Here is a 12,135-nt window from a genome sequence, read left to right on the forward strand (position 1 = left end):
TAAGTCGAGACCAAACTGCAGCCACCCTGTGCTTTAGGCAAGGCCAAATTACAGCGTGAAACCAGTGTAAGTTTGCGTCCAGAACGCGAACTATCCGCACACAGGACGCAATTTAGAACGCCGCGCCGCGCCGCTAGAGACACAGGTTAGACGCCTTGGATACAGTGATAATAACAGAGACTGACCGCTCACGGTCTATCACTCTTCGTTTATTGACATAGAAAAGAACTACACTCATTTCCAAGCCCCGGGCTTCTAGGCGCAGAATTTGGAGACAGCAAAAGCCAATACCAATAAGTAGCTAGCTGAGTCCTCCTCGATAATAAAACCGTTCTGTTGTTATTTTTGTAGAACCTCGTCATCCGTAGTCAAACTAGCTAACCACATAACCGTCAACGCTGTCAAGGCAAGGCTAAACCGGCGCGCCGCGGCAACCCGCGTCCTTAGCGGCGTTCAAGTTTGCGTCCTGAGTGCGACCGATTCAAAGACACGCCCGTTTGAGCAAAATTCACCGACAAAGCCTTGCAGCTTAGCGATTTAGGGTTACACTGAGGTACACGTGGGGGTACGATGTCACGTAGAAACTGATTTAAAAATAACTGGCATACTCCCTAACAGGTTCCCGCTACCATCTTAGATTAGCAGGTGAGATTGCAGTCAAGTCTTACTTGTAGTGGAATAAAAGATGTTTACGGTTCGTCCCAAGCACAAAGCAAAATTGTGTTTTGTACAGATGTTTTTCGCTAGTGTCTTATCGGGTCGAGAAGGATCACCAAATAAATAATATTAGCTATTCGAACAAAATAATATGGTCTCGTTGAACTCTTTTTAATGAAAAAATCTATTTTCTAAGTATTTTTATATTTTTACTAACGGAGTTACAAATAAAAGTACCTGTTTAAATTTAATTATTTCAATCAACTGACGCCAATAGCTGAAGAGCTATTGGAAAATATTGGGAAGACGCTTGATAAAAGCTTAAAGTTTGAAAGACCTATTCTCGACGTATCGTATAAATTCAGTTCGGTAAGTGTGGTAAGACACAACCCTATTCAAGTAAAAAGTATAACAGTAATATTACAATCTCAAGAAACTTATGTCAAAACACGTCATTGAAATAGGTAAAATATTACTCCGCAAACGTACACATTGAGATCATTAGTCTAAGATAGTATTACATGTAACACTCAATTTACTATAATTTATTACAAACTGTCATCTATGTAACGACTCCATAAAAAAATATCATAAGCTCAATCATTACGGTGCTACCGGTCACTCTCGTAGTTCACTCGCAACGTAACAAACGTGACATGTTTTACGCAACATGTGCTTTACAAATACAAATTAGCCATTTAGCGTTATCTTCGGACTAGCTTTAAATGATGGACATATGCGTTTTGAAATTACAGATGTAGGACAATAAACCCACTGGATGCGTCTCTATAGATAATTAAATTATAATAATATTTTAAATTTAAGATATATGGGTATAAGTATTTGCATTAAAATCTCGTATCTCAACCAGTATTTCTCTAGTCAAAGTAACTCTCTTGGTTCATACGGTTTTTTTTGTTTGTAGTAAGAAAGTTTTTGCGAGAAGAATATGTAAAAGTCTTAACGACATAGAATGGCGCCATGTATGATGATTTCTGACTGCATTTTGGAGCTGAACAACTTCTTCAGTCTTAATAATCATCATCATCTCATCCACCTATTAACGTTCAACTACGGGGCACGGGTCTTCTCCCACAATGAGAAGGGGTTAAGGCTTTAGTCCACTACGCTAGCCTAATGTGGTGAACCCCACACACCTTAGAGAACATTTTGTTGTACTCGCAGGCATTCAGATTTCCTCACGATGTTTTCCTTCACTGTTGAAGCAAGTGTTATTTTAATTTAACCAATTAACGCACTTCACTTAGGGGTGCGTGCTGGGATTCGAGCTCGGCCTCCCGTAAGTGAAATCGAAGTCCTAACCACATAATAAAGCAGTGCTGCATTGACTTTATTAGTAGAATATCTATGTAAATGTAAAATATGTGTAAATAATCAATGTAAATGTAGACTTCATACTGTTACTATTTACCGGTGCAAAATCACCAAAGTTAACCGTTTTACGTTACCGGGGCTTACAAAACACATAAATATGTAATAAAATAAAGCTTTATAAAGCTTCAACTATCTAAAGTTCAATAATTATTTTTTTCAATATTCGAGTAGGAGGTATGCATGAGAATACTGCAGCAATCGTCGAGATTCCATAAGCGCAATTACAACATCCAAAACATGCGTGAACAATTATTAAAGTTTCTATTAAATTACTTCAAACCAGTCGAGCTCGTTTCTATGTACAAAAATATTGTATTACACTATAATAATTATACGCGTTCGTTAATATTTGCAAGAGAATCCTGCGTTTCTAATTGGAAATAGTCACTAATTATACGACTAGCGCGTGTGAGAATACGATTATAATTCCTATCGTTTCCAGACTCTATAGCTCTGCGATATCTTTAACTTTCTCCGATGAGTCTGTCCCACAACTTCTCATTCGTCAACGATTAGACAGGTGATCTCTGATTATCTACATTAAGCTCCATTAGTGTTTAACTCGATACAGTTCGGCTCACCGGTTTGCAGTTATACAATTGGATTGCAGGACTAGGAAATTTGAATATTCTGTTATGAAACTTGCGATTTACGAGATAATTTCGACATCTGCTTTCATCACACTTGCATGTTGTAAGAAAAATCAGAGAAATTTCAAATATAAAAGACATTCAAATGACATGGTGACTATTTTAAAATCTATTATAATAAAACTGTAAGTGGAAGATTTCTGTACATTTAATATATTTTGAAAGTTTTGATCGGGGGATGCTTTATAATCGATACTGAGTCCAAAACAGATTTTTATTTAATTTTTTTTTGTCTGTCTGTCTGTCTGTCTGTCTATCTGTCTGTCCGGGCATCACGTGAAAACTACCGAACGGATTTAAATAAAATTTGGTAGTGGTAGCTGATATCCCGGGTCAACATATAGGATATTTTTTATGCCGATATACAATAAGTTTCCTCCGGGAAATGGGATGAAAATTTTCATTCAATGCAAGCAATATGAACATCAATTACGTATAGCATAGCATAGCTGGACTTAACGTTTTACATAACTGAGCACAAGTTGCAAGTTGCGTACAAGGTAGGTGCAAGGGCGCGTTGCGGTTAACATGGCTATCGGATTCAACCAATTGACCACACGATCGTATTATTATACATATAGAATGTTAATTCAAGAGTCGTTTGTTCTTTCGAGAATTTTATATTGTATACTAGCTTCTTATATACTAGCGGATGTCCTTTTTTCCGCGTTTTTTTTCTGTTTTTATTTTAAAACCAGCAGGAACCTTTAGTTACCAGGTTTTTTCTTCAAGATGCAAGCTATCTATATGCGCAAAGTTTTTCCAATTTTTCCAAGCTACGAGTATGTAGCTCTACATATGGAATTAAGACTATTCAAAATCCCCGGGAACATCAAAAAGAATAAGAGTGCAAGATATACATGGGTCAAATTCCATTCATATAACACCTATAACCTGTCAGGGCTATGGCACATACATTAAAAATATAAAAAAAAATCTTAAATTGCTTTGTACGTGTCATCGCGGCAGACCACTGAATCACTTTGCGAGACGTTTATTTCGGTAACCCACCAGACCAAAGTCAGAAAATTGTATAGCAATTAATTTGATAAATGTCCCAGTAGGTACTTTGCTTTCAGTATACGAGACGTGGGTATTAAACATGCATTAAAACACTTGCTTCCTGTGTACAAGACGTACTAAACATGCATAAACGACACTTGTTTCCCATATACGAGACGTACTAAACTGGCATAAAAACATTTGCAATCTGTATACGAGACTCACTATGAATAACTCGGTGACCTGCTAAGCTACTGGAGTGAGCTTAACTGGCTGGACTGATCCAGTGGGGAGCCGCATCAGTGGCCACATGTACAACGGACGGTTACAGGCCAACCAAGAGTGGAAACGGCCAGGAACAGAAGAAGAAGAAGAAGACGACGAGTCTTACTAACCTTGCATAAAGAAGTGTATACGGGACATTGGTATGACACTTGCTTGCTGTGTACAAGACTTAATAAACTGGCATTGACGACGCTTGCTTCCTATTATGCAAGACGCAATAAACTGGCATAAAAGACACTTGCGACATATATACGAAAAGTACTTACCTTGCATAAAAGACACTTGCGAGTTGTATACGAGGCGTACTAAATCCAGTAAACGATGCCTGCGACCTTTATATACGAGGCGTACTATACTTGCATAAACAACATTTGCTTCCTGTAAATGAGATGTACGAAACTTGCATACATGACACATGCGACCTGTATACGAAACGCACTAAATTGCATAACGACAGTTGCCTCCTGTAGTACAAGCCAAAATAAACATGCAAAAACCACTTCCGACATACAAGATGTACTAAACTTGCATAAAAGACCCTTGCGCCATGTATTCGAGACGTATGAATCATCCATTAAATACACTTCTTGTAGCCTGTATACGAGACGTAGTAAACTTGTATAAAGGACACTTGCGGCCTTTATACGAAACGTACTAAACTTGCATAAAAGATACTTGCGACATATATAAGAGACGTACGAAACTTGCATAAAAGACTTGTGGCCTGTATATGAGACATACTAAAGTTGCATGAAGGACACTGGTCACATGTAAACGAAACGTACTAAACTTGCATAAACGACACTTGCGACCTGTATGAGACCTGTTCGTACTAAACTTCAGTAAACGACACCTGCGACCTGTATATACGAGACGTACTAAACTTGCATAAATTATACATGTCACCTGTACACAAATCATACTAAACTTGCGTAAAAGACACTTGTGACCTTTATACAAAATATCCTAAATCGAATAAACTACAATTGCCTCCTATATACAAGCCAAAGTAAACAACTTCCGTCCTGAATACGAGACTTACTAAACTTACATAAATGACACTTGCGGCCTGTTTATGAGACGTACTAAACTTGCATAAACGACACTTGCCTGTTGGCTGTTCATTCATCCATTATCTGGGAAACGCGTAGAGGTCAAACTACATACTCAAGTCTACCTCCAACGAAAAAATTGAACTACAAAGATATCGTTAAAAAGATACGGCGGCAAGAACGCATTCCTAGAACTATGGAAATTTGCAAGTATTATCGTCTGATATTGAAAATAAAGGAAAAACCCTGAAAACTACATTTATAATTATATCATAAAAATTGAATCTGTAATTATATACCATAAGTATATTATATTCAGTTCAGTAGTTCAAAAATAAATATAAATATAAAACATTTTTCTACTAGTCCCTTTCATAATAAAAACTTTTAGCCCGTTCCGTAGTAATTATATTAATTATATTTTTCCTCGAGATAAAATCATTTTATATCATGAGTTGCAAGCTATCTTCGTGCGTATCTTCGCTATTTTGTTAAAATCTGGACATCGATCATACCAAATCGGATCACTGCATAAAAAAAATTAGCTAAATAAATATTTACCTTTATGAACTAGTAGTAAATCTTTTGTCTTAATATTATAATCAAGATGCTAATTTATTTTGAAACTGGTCAGTAGCTGGACGAGAAAGTAGACATCAACAGTTTGATGTGTTTATCTTTTAAATGTATCGTGTAAAAGTTGTCTATTCCTATCATGCGCAATGTTTTGTAGGTGTTGGGTGTATCGAGCGGATTATATTCATTAAAAGTGACAACGATACGCCACCAAACACTTAAAGCTATACGGAAGAATAGAGCAAATTTTCGAACGGAACCAAACGAGTTAGAATTCGTAGAATTAACGACCGCTTCTTAATTTAACGTGACGCCTGATAAACTAAGTCCTTGGCGCAATGTTGAGCACTGTGGTCTTATAATTTGAGTTTCCGGGTTCACCAATAACATATTGACATTTTGGTTATATACAATTTCTGTCATTTCGTCTGGTTTGGTGTAAAACTTCGACCGTGTCTAGTTACTTCACCCTACCGAAGAACACGTTTCGCCAAGCAATTAAGCGTTCAGGTAAGATGCCGCGTAGAGACTGATTATGGATATGAGTTAAATATAACTGCAGAACAAGGGCAAGTGGAATACTATAAACCTCTGCAGATGCGGTCTTTATTAATTAGACGCTTAATGTAAAGAAAAAAAATTGTTTGTTACTAATATTGAAACATACATCAAAAACCACTCCACTTTAGAACTTTTCTCGAACAAACGGTTAGTCGCTTCATACCATTTAGCAATTGAAAGTAATTATTTTACCTCCTTACATTTAATGTTCCAAACGTTGTGCGCGCAGAAAACACCCGAGCACCCGAGCACCTTAGACGTCGCGATGTGTTAGAAGACTACTACACACTAGTGAACTAAAGGGTTAAATGTAATATGTTATATTGGCCTAGCCTAACTATAAAAAAAAAAATCTAAATTCATTTATTTCAAGTAGGCCTAATAAATAAGCACTTTTGAAACGTCAAATCAGTCTGTTTGTAGTGACTCTACCACCGGTTCGGAAGGCAGATACCACTGAGAAGAGCCGGCAAGAAACTCAGCAGATTGCTCTTTTTCAACATCATTTTAAAGTTTAACAATCTTTAGAATTTTTCTGTTTTGTGAGAGATGAGAGCGGAGTGGCCTGCTTCCAAGCAGCTTTGTCGTTAAGGAACTCATCAATCCTAATTTTCATTCACCAAAGCCTATTCGGTTCAAACAAATAAAAAATCTTTTATCTCTATAAAATTAGTATAGAAGAATGGATACAGACTATAGATAATCATTAAGACTCCGTTATGTCTCCGCTCAAGCACGAGCTTCCATCCACCCGAGACGAGACATATACGTGCAATTAGACGACACTGGTAATCGTTGATCTGAGCGAGAGATGAAAGTGACTGATAGACAATATCAGATCCGTCGTGATCGCACCACGGACACCACTATGTATCCCCATGTCATATCCCTGTCACTGCACGCATCGCATATCTGCTGCCACTCCATGCGATGTTGTGAGAACTTTTCATTAAGCACACATAATATGTTATATCAACCAGTAGGTATATAAACGATTATCTTGCATATTTATGGATTTTAATAGAGGAAATATGTGCATAGAATCGTGCATGGTTTATTAACGTACATCATATATCACAGATTCTCAATAAGTAAAATAAGACTACAGTACAAACTTTTGTCAAACAGGTTTGTTGTTTGTTTTTCAATTTAACGTTTTAAAACTGTGCATTTAATGAAAAATGGCGGCATTATATTTACCCGAACATAGGTAACAAATACACTAACAAACAGTCACACTCGCATTAACAGATAATGGATTGGTCTTAGGTATCTTAGTCCTTTGAGATTGGTTTTAATAATAATTTTAAACATTACACATTATAAATGTTTATCATAGGTATGTACAAAAGATATTTTGAAACTGTATAGACTTTAATCTGCAACAGCCTTCACAGTTGAAAAAAGATATTAAACTTCATTTGTATCGCTATATCTTTATCTACGATCGCTGATAGATCGCTATATCGTGGTCAGTCTATACAATTATTCGATTAACCTTGTCTGATTGCATGCTAAATGCTTTCACTGACCAATCAATTGCGATTCATTGCATACTATAATTGACACTAAATTCGCAAATACCGGAAACGGTCATAATACTTAACCTCTGCGGATTGAATTAGTAGACTAGAGACTGGTATAATATTTTAATACTTTCTTTGCCGAATTGATGAATTATTCCTATTGTGCCACATGAGTAGTGTTTGTTGAGTATTTGAGATTAAATACATACAATATGTAAATATAGTTTGAGCTTTTTATGGCTCGACACGGGAAATACTATCGCCATGCCTATTTCTGCTTCTAAGCAGCATTGTTGCATTGCTAGGTTCCGGTCTATAGGCGTGGTGGCCGGTATAGTTACAGGCACATAAGGTTGAACACCTACGCCTCAAATTGATGGACACAAAGCGGCATGTTGCAGGACGTGCTCCTTACATGCCCTGTGAAGTGTTGCTCCGGGCGATATGGCTTTATAGGCGATGGTTTTCAATTTACTATCAGGTGAGCCATCTGCTTGGTCCGTCAATGTTACTATTAAAAAAATCGACATAATGTGTCTAATATTTTTACCCGTACTTGCAGGAAATATCAAATATATAAATGAAAAATGTATATAAAACCTGCGTATCTCCGGCCATCGCAACCTGAGCGTTTTGCCATAATAGCCACAATTTTATACCACCGGTACTGAAATTATATGCCTTTTTAGCAGTCGTTGTTTGCGTCATCTAGTAAAAACATTGTAGTTTTCGTCTACTTTTCAAAGGTCCATATACACGTTAAGCTTTTCCTTAATTTTATATTTTAATTAAAGTGTCTTTATGTACGTTCACTTATCTAGGCAAAACTCTCAGGCTTCGAGTACAGGAGAGCTGCAGGTTCAAAACCTGCCTGTTGAGAAATTTTAGTGTGCACTTTTTAAATTCATATAGTTTAGATAAAACAAAAAAAAATCTAATACACCAGCGTATTACATAAACACACAAAATTCTAATAATTTAAAATGTTAACGAATATTCTTACATAAACTCTCAAAAACGGTAATAAAACTAAATTAATCAATAACATCTGGATATAAACCTAAATTCAAAGAGGAAAGCTTAGTGCAAAAATTAAGAGATTCGATCCTTCACGCTGCTCAAATGCGAGTTGACGGGTTTTAACGATTATCGTCACATCTTACTGATAATAACCGGAATAACGGCTTAACGCGTTCTCCAAGACGCGAGGGTGGACAGTGCCAATTTTCTAACACCAGACTGGCTAAAGGAATTCCGTAATAGAAAACCCATTTTTGGTTACTCCGCAGTCGAAAATGCCAACCACAGCGAACATCGAGAATATAATTTATAGGCCAGATCGCATTAGAGAATGCTCTTTGCTTTAGTTTTAAGTTTTAACAAAGTCAAAACACTATTATAATTAACTCACTAGTGCCTTTATACCTATTTGAATAAACAAATTTTTCACCTTTAATAATCTAACTTACATTTAGTGCGTTTTTGTAATTTGCAAATTCCACTCTTATTTCCTCTATTGATGTCAAATAATATACCTATCAAAGTAAGAAACTAGATTTGTTTTCTCTTCCTGAGCGCCATTTCACGGCTTGACATAAGAACGAGCGGAACGTTGGCGCCACTAACGCGATCAGGGAATTGGATTTATTAGTTACTTACATCTTATCGGTTGATACACCTGTATCCTATTAAAGGAGCCTACACAAACTCCGATTGCTTTAGAGATAATCTCGTTTGAACAAAAAAGTGACGCCGCCTACGCTCCTGTAATCTCATGAGAAATAAATCGAATCTAAAATATTAATTAGTTACTGATTACGAGGACTCCATTCTATAGTCGAGCCAAAAACTTTTAACCATTCTGTTTTCCTGTTAAGTAATGCACGAAGCGCTGCCCACTTCCTTATCTTGGAGAGCACATTAAGCCCGTTTATTTTCATCAGATGTTGTGATAGTAATCGTTAATGTCGTCACCGTGTAATGACGGCTGATCAGAATAAAGTTTTCACCACCCCTCCACTTCCGCCAGGTAAGAGGCGACTAAGGGAATATAACAAACAACGAGCAGTCCTCTGTGTTACTACTACCATGGGTCTACGCAGTGCGACATTAGTAAGCTAAAGTCGATGATAAAGGGTAGAAGCCTATCCTCCTATTTATGAATACATGAATAAAAATCCGAAAGCTCGTACTATCTGTATGCACTTTAACATCATCGACCGACTAGACCATTTATGGAGGATTACGTAATTGCTGCACTCGCCAATTAGTTATTGCTCTTATGCTGCCATTCATTCTAAGAGACCCAGTTTATTTATAAACGTGCTCTTGAACTTGTTACCGTTTTTAATAAATTGCCGGTAGCTGAACACCCATTCAAAAAGTTTCCGCTCCGGCGATCTAATAAAGTATAATATTTTTATAATAAATAATCAATTAATTATGTTGCAAAATTTCTCCGATACGCCTTAAATTTGCACCTGTCTCCAGCTTTCACATGTATTGAACTAGTGCCGTCAGATTCTGTTTATTGTGGGACGTTATCTGTGGATCGGCTATCGAGTGGGTGTGGGTGCTCAGAGCTTTGCGTACGAGGCCCGGACATTGAAACATTTGCCTTACAGCTATTATTGGAATCAATATTTGTACATTTCGTTTCTAATCTAGTCATCTTTTTAAAACCGGCACTGGACGAGTGGCCGCGACAAACCAGGATTGAAAGGCGTGACTAATAAATACAATGGTCAAATTAGTGGCATATCAAAGTGATGGCTCTCCGAGGTTCCGGGATTAATCATGTGTGAGGCTAATTAGAAACAAATTTATTTTCTAATCGATCTATTTATATTCCGTCGAAGAAAAAGTTAGAATATCTGGGTCATACACTTCGTGGTTCAAAGAACGACCTTTTACAATTGATCATACGATACACAGCTGAAATGTCTCGCTGAGATTCATCGACCGTGGCTAGTTACCAGCTTACTGACAATGACATGTCGCTAAGCCATTTAGCGTTCCGGTACGAGACCGTGTAGAGACCAATTAGGGTTAGGGGAAATTATACCTAACTATCATACAGGTTATCCTGCTACTATTTACAAAAAAAACCTGCGTCAGTGTTTATATTGCATATCATTCAGAGCTGCTATGTCCAATCTTAGTAAGCGTCTATAGAGAACTATCATTCTTGACACATGAAGGTAGTCGTTTTTGGTCATGCGTTATATATTATCACCTTGGGATTTCAAACTTGAGTGAAGGAATGATACGTAAGGAGTATTGTGTATTGGCAAGTGCGAATCAGACTTCTGTTTCGTACCACCTCTAAATCACTCTTCATGAAAATAACTTCGCTGTTTCTGTAATAACGCTGTCCGTCTGTGCCTTACGTTTTAGAGCCTGAGGGTTTTAGAATTGGGAAGGGAATTAGAGTATTTAGAGATTATAATATTTAGGAAATCAAACGTCAATTATATTAGGAAAACACTACTTTAAGATGGTGACATGGCCAGATTCAACTTCAGTATGCAACGGCATTCCAATAATGTTTTTTCTCTCTCACACTCACACTTGGACTAAATATCACTATAAATTAGTCAACATCCTTAGCCTATAACGTCCAACTGCTGGGCACAGGCTTGTGGCCGCTCTTCTGGGAGAGATTGTTTTAGAGCATAGCCCCACCTCGCTGCTCCAATACAGGTTGGTGGGCTATAAATTAGTAAATTAAAAAATTTAAACAACCAATATTTTGTAAAAATATTAGAACATACTTATAAATTTTCAGAGTCAGAAGCGGAGCTATAGGACATAGCCTATAGCTATTAAGGACCCAAATGGTTGTGCCAGACCCATTTAAGACCCGACACCATTGTGTATTTTTACGTCTTATTTTACTATAGACTAAAATCTAAAAGTACTACAATCTGGCAAAGATTTTAACTTTCAGGTATATTCCCAGAGGCAGAGAAAATTGAGTTTAAAAAAAATAGTAAAAATGAAAAATATTTTTGTATACGTTTGTAATATTATGATTTTGCATAGATTCCATTGGGTTAAATTAATTCGGACTTTTAAATTTTTACACATGAAAGACGTATTCATAAAATTATCGGTTTATATACTGTACAGGAGTCTACAGCTATATTTATTAAAGATATAGCTGTAGACCCCTGTACACACTAACAGAGGCTTAGTAATAATAAATAGGTATATTAACAGTTAAGTTTTGAAACCCTAAAAATAATAGCAATAAAATTTATTCACCCAAAAAGCGCACTGCGTTGACATGTAACCATTATTAGTTAGACTCATTAAAAAACTTTAAAATACTATTGTAGTTTATCTATATTATTTTAGGTTTTGTGATAAATGCCGAAACCTGTCGTAACGCTCATTTATCAAGGTTTAGAAGTATTGCACCGTTTTATT

The sequence above is a fragment of the Pararge aegeria genome, chromosome 9 (assembly GCF_905163445.1).
Source record: "Pararge aegeria chromosome 9, ilParAegt1.1, whole genome shotgun sequence".
Classification (NCBI taxonomy): domain Eukaryota; kingdom Metazoa; phylum Arthropoda; class Insecta; order Lepidoptera; family Nymphalidae; genus Pararge; species Pararge aegeria.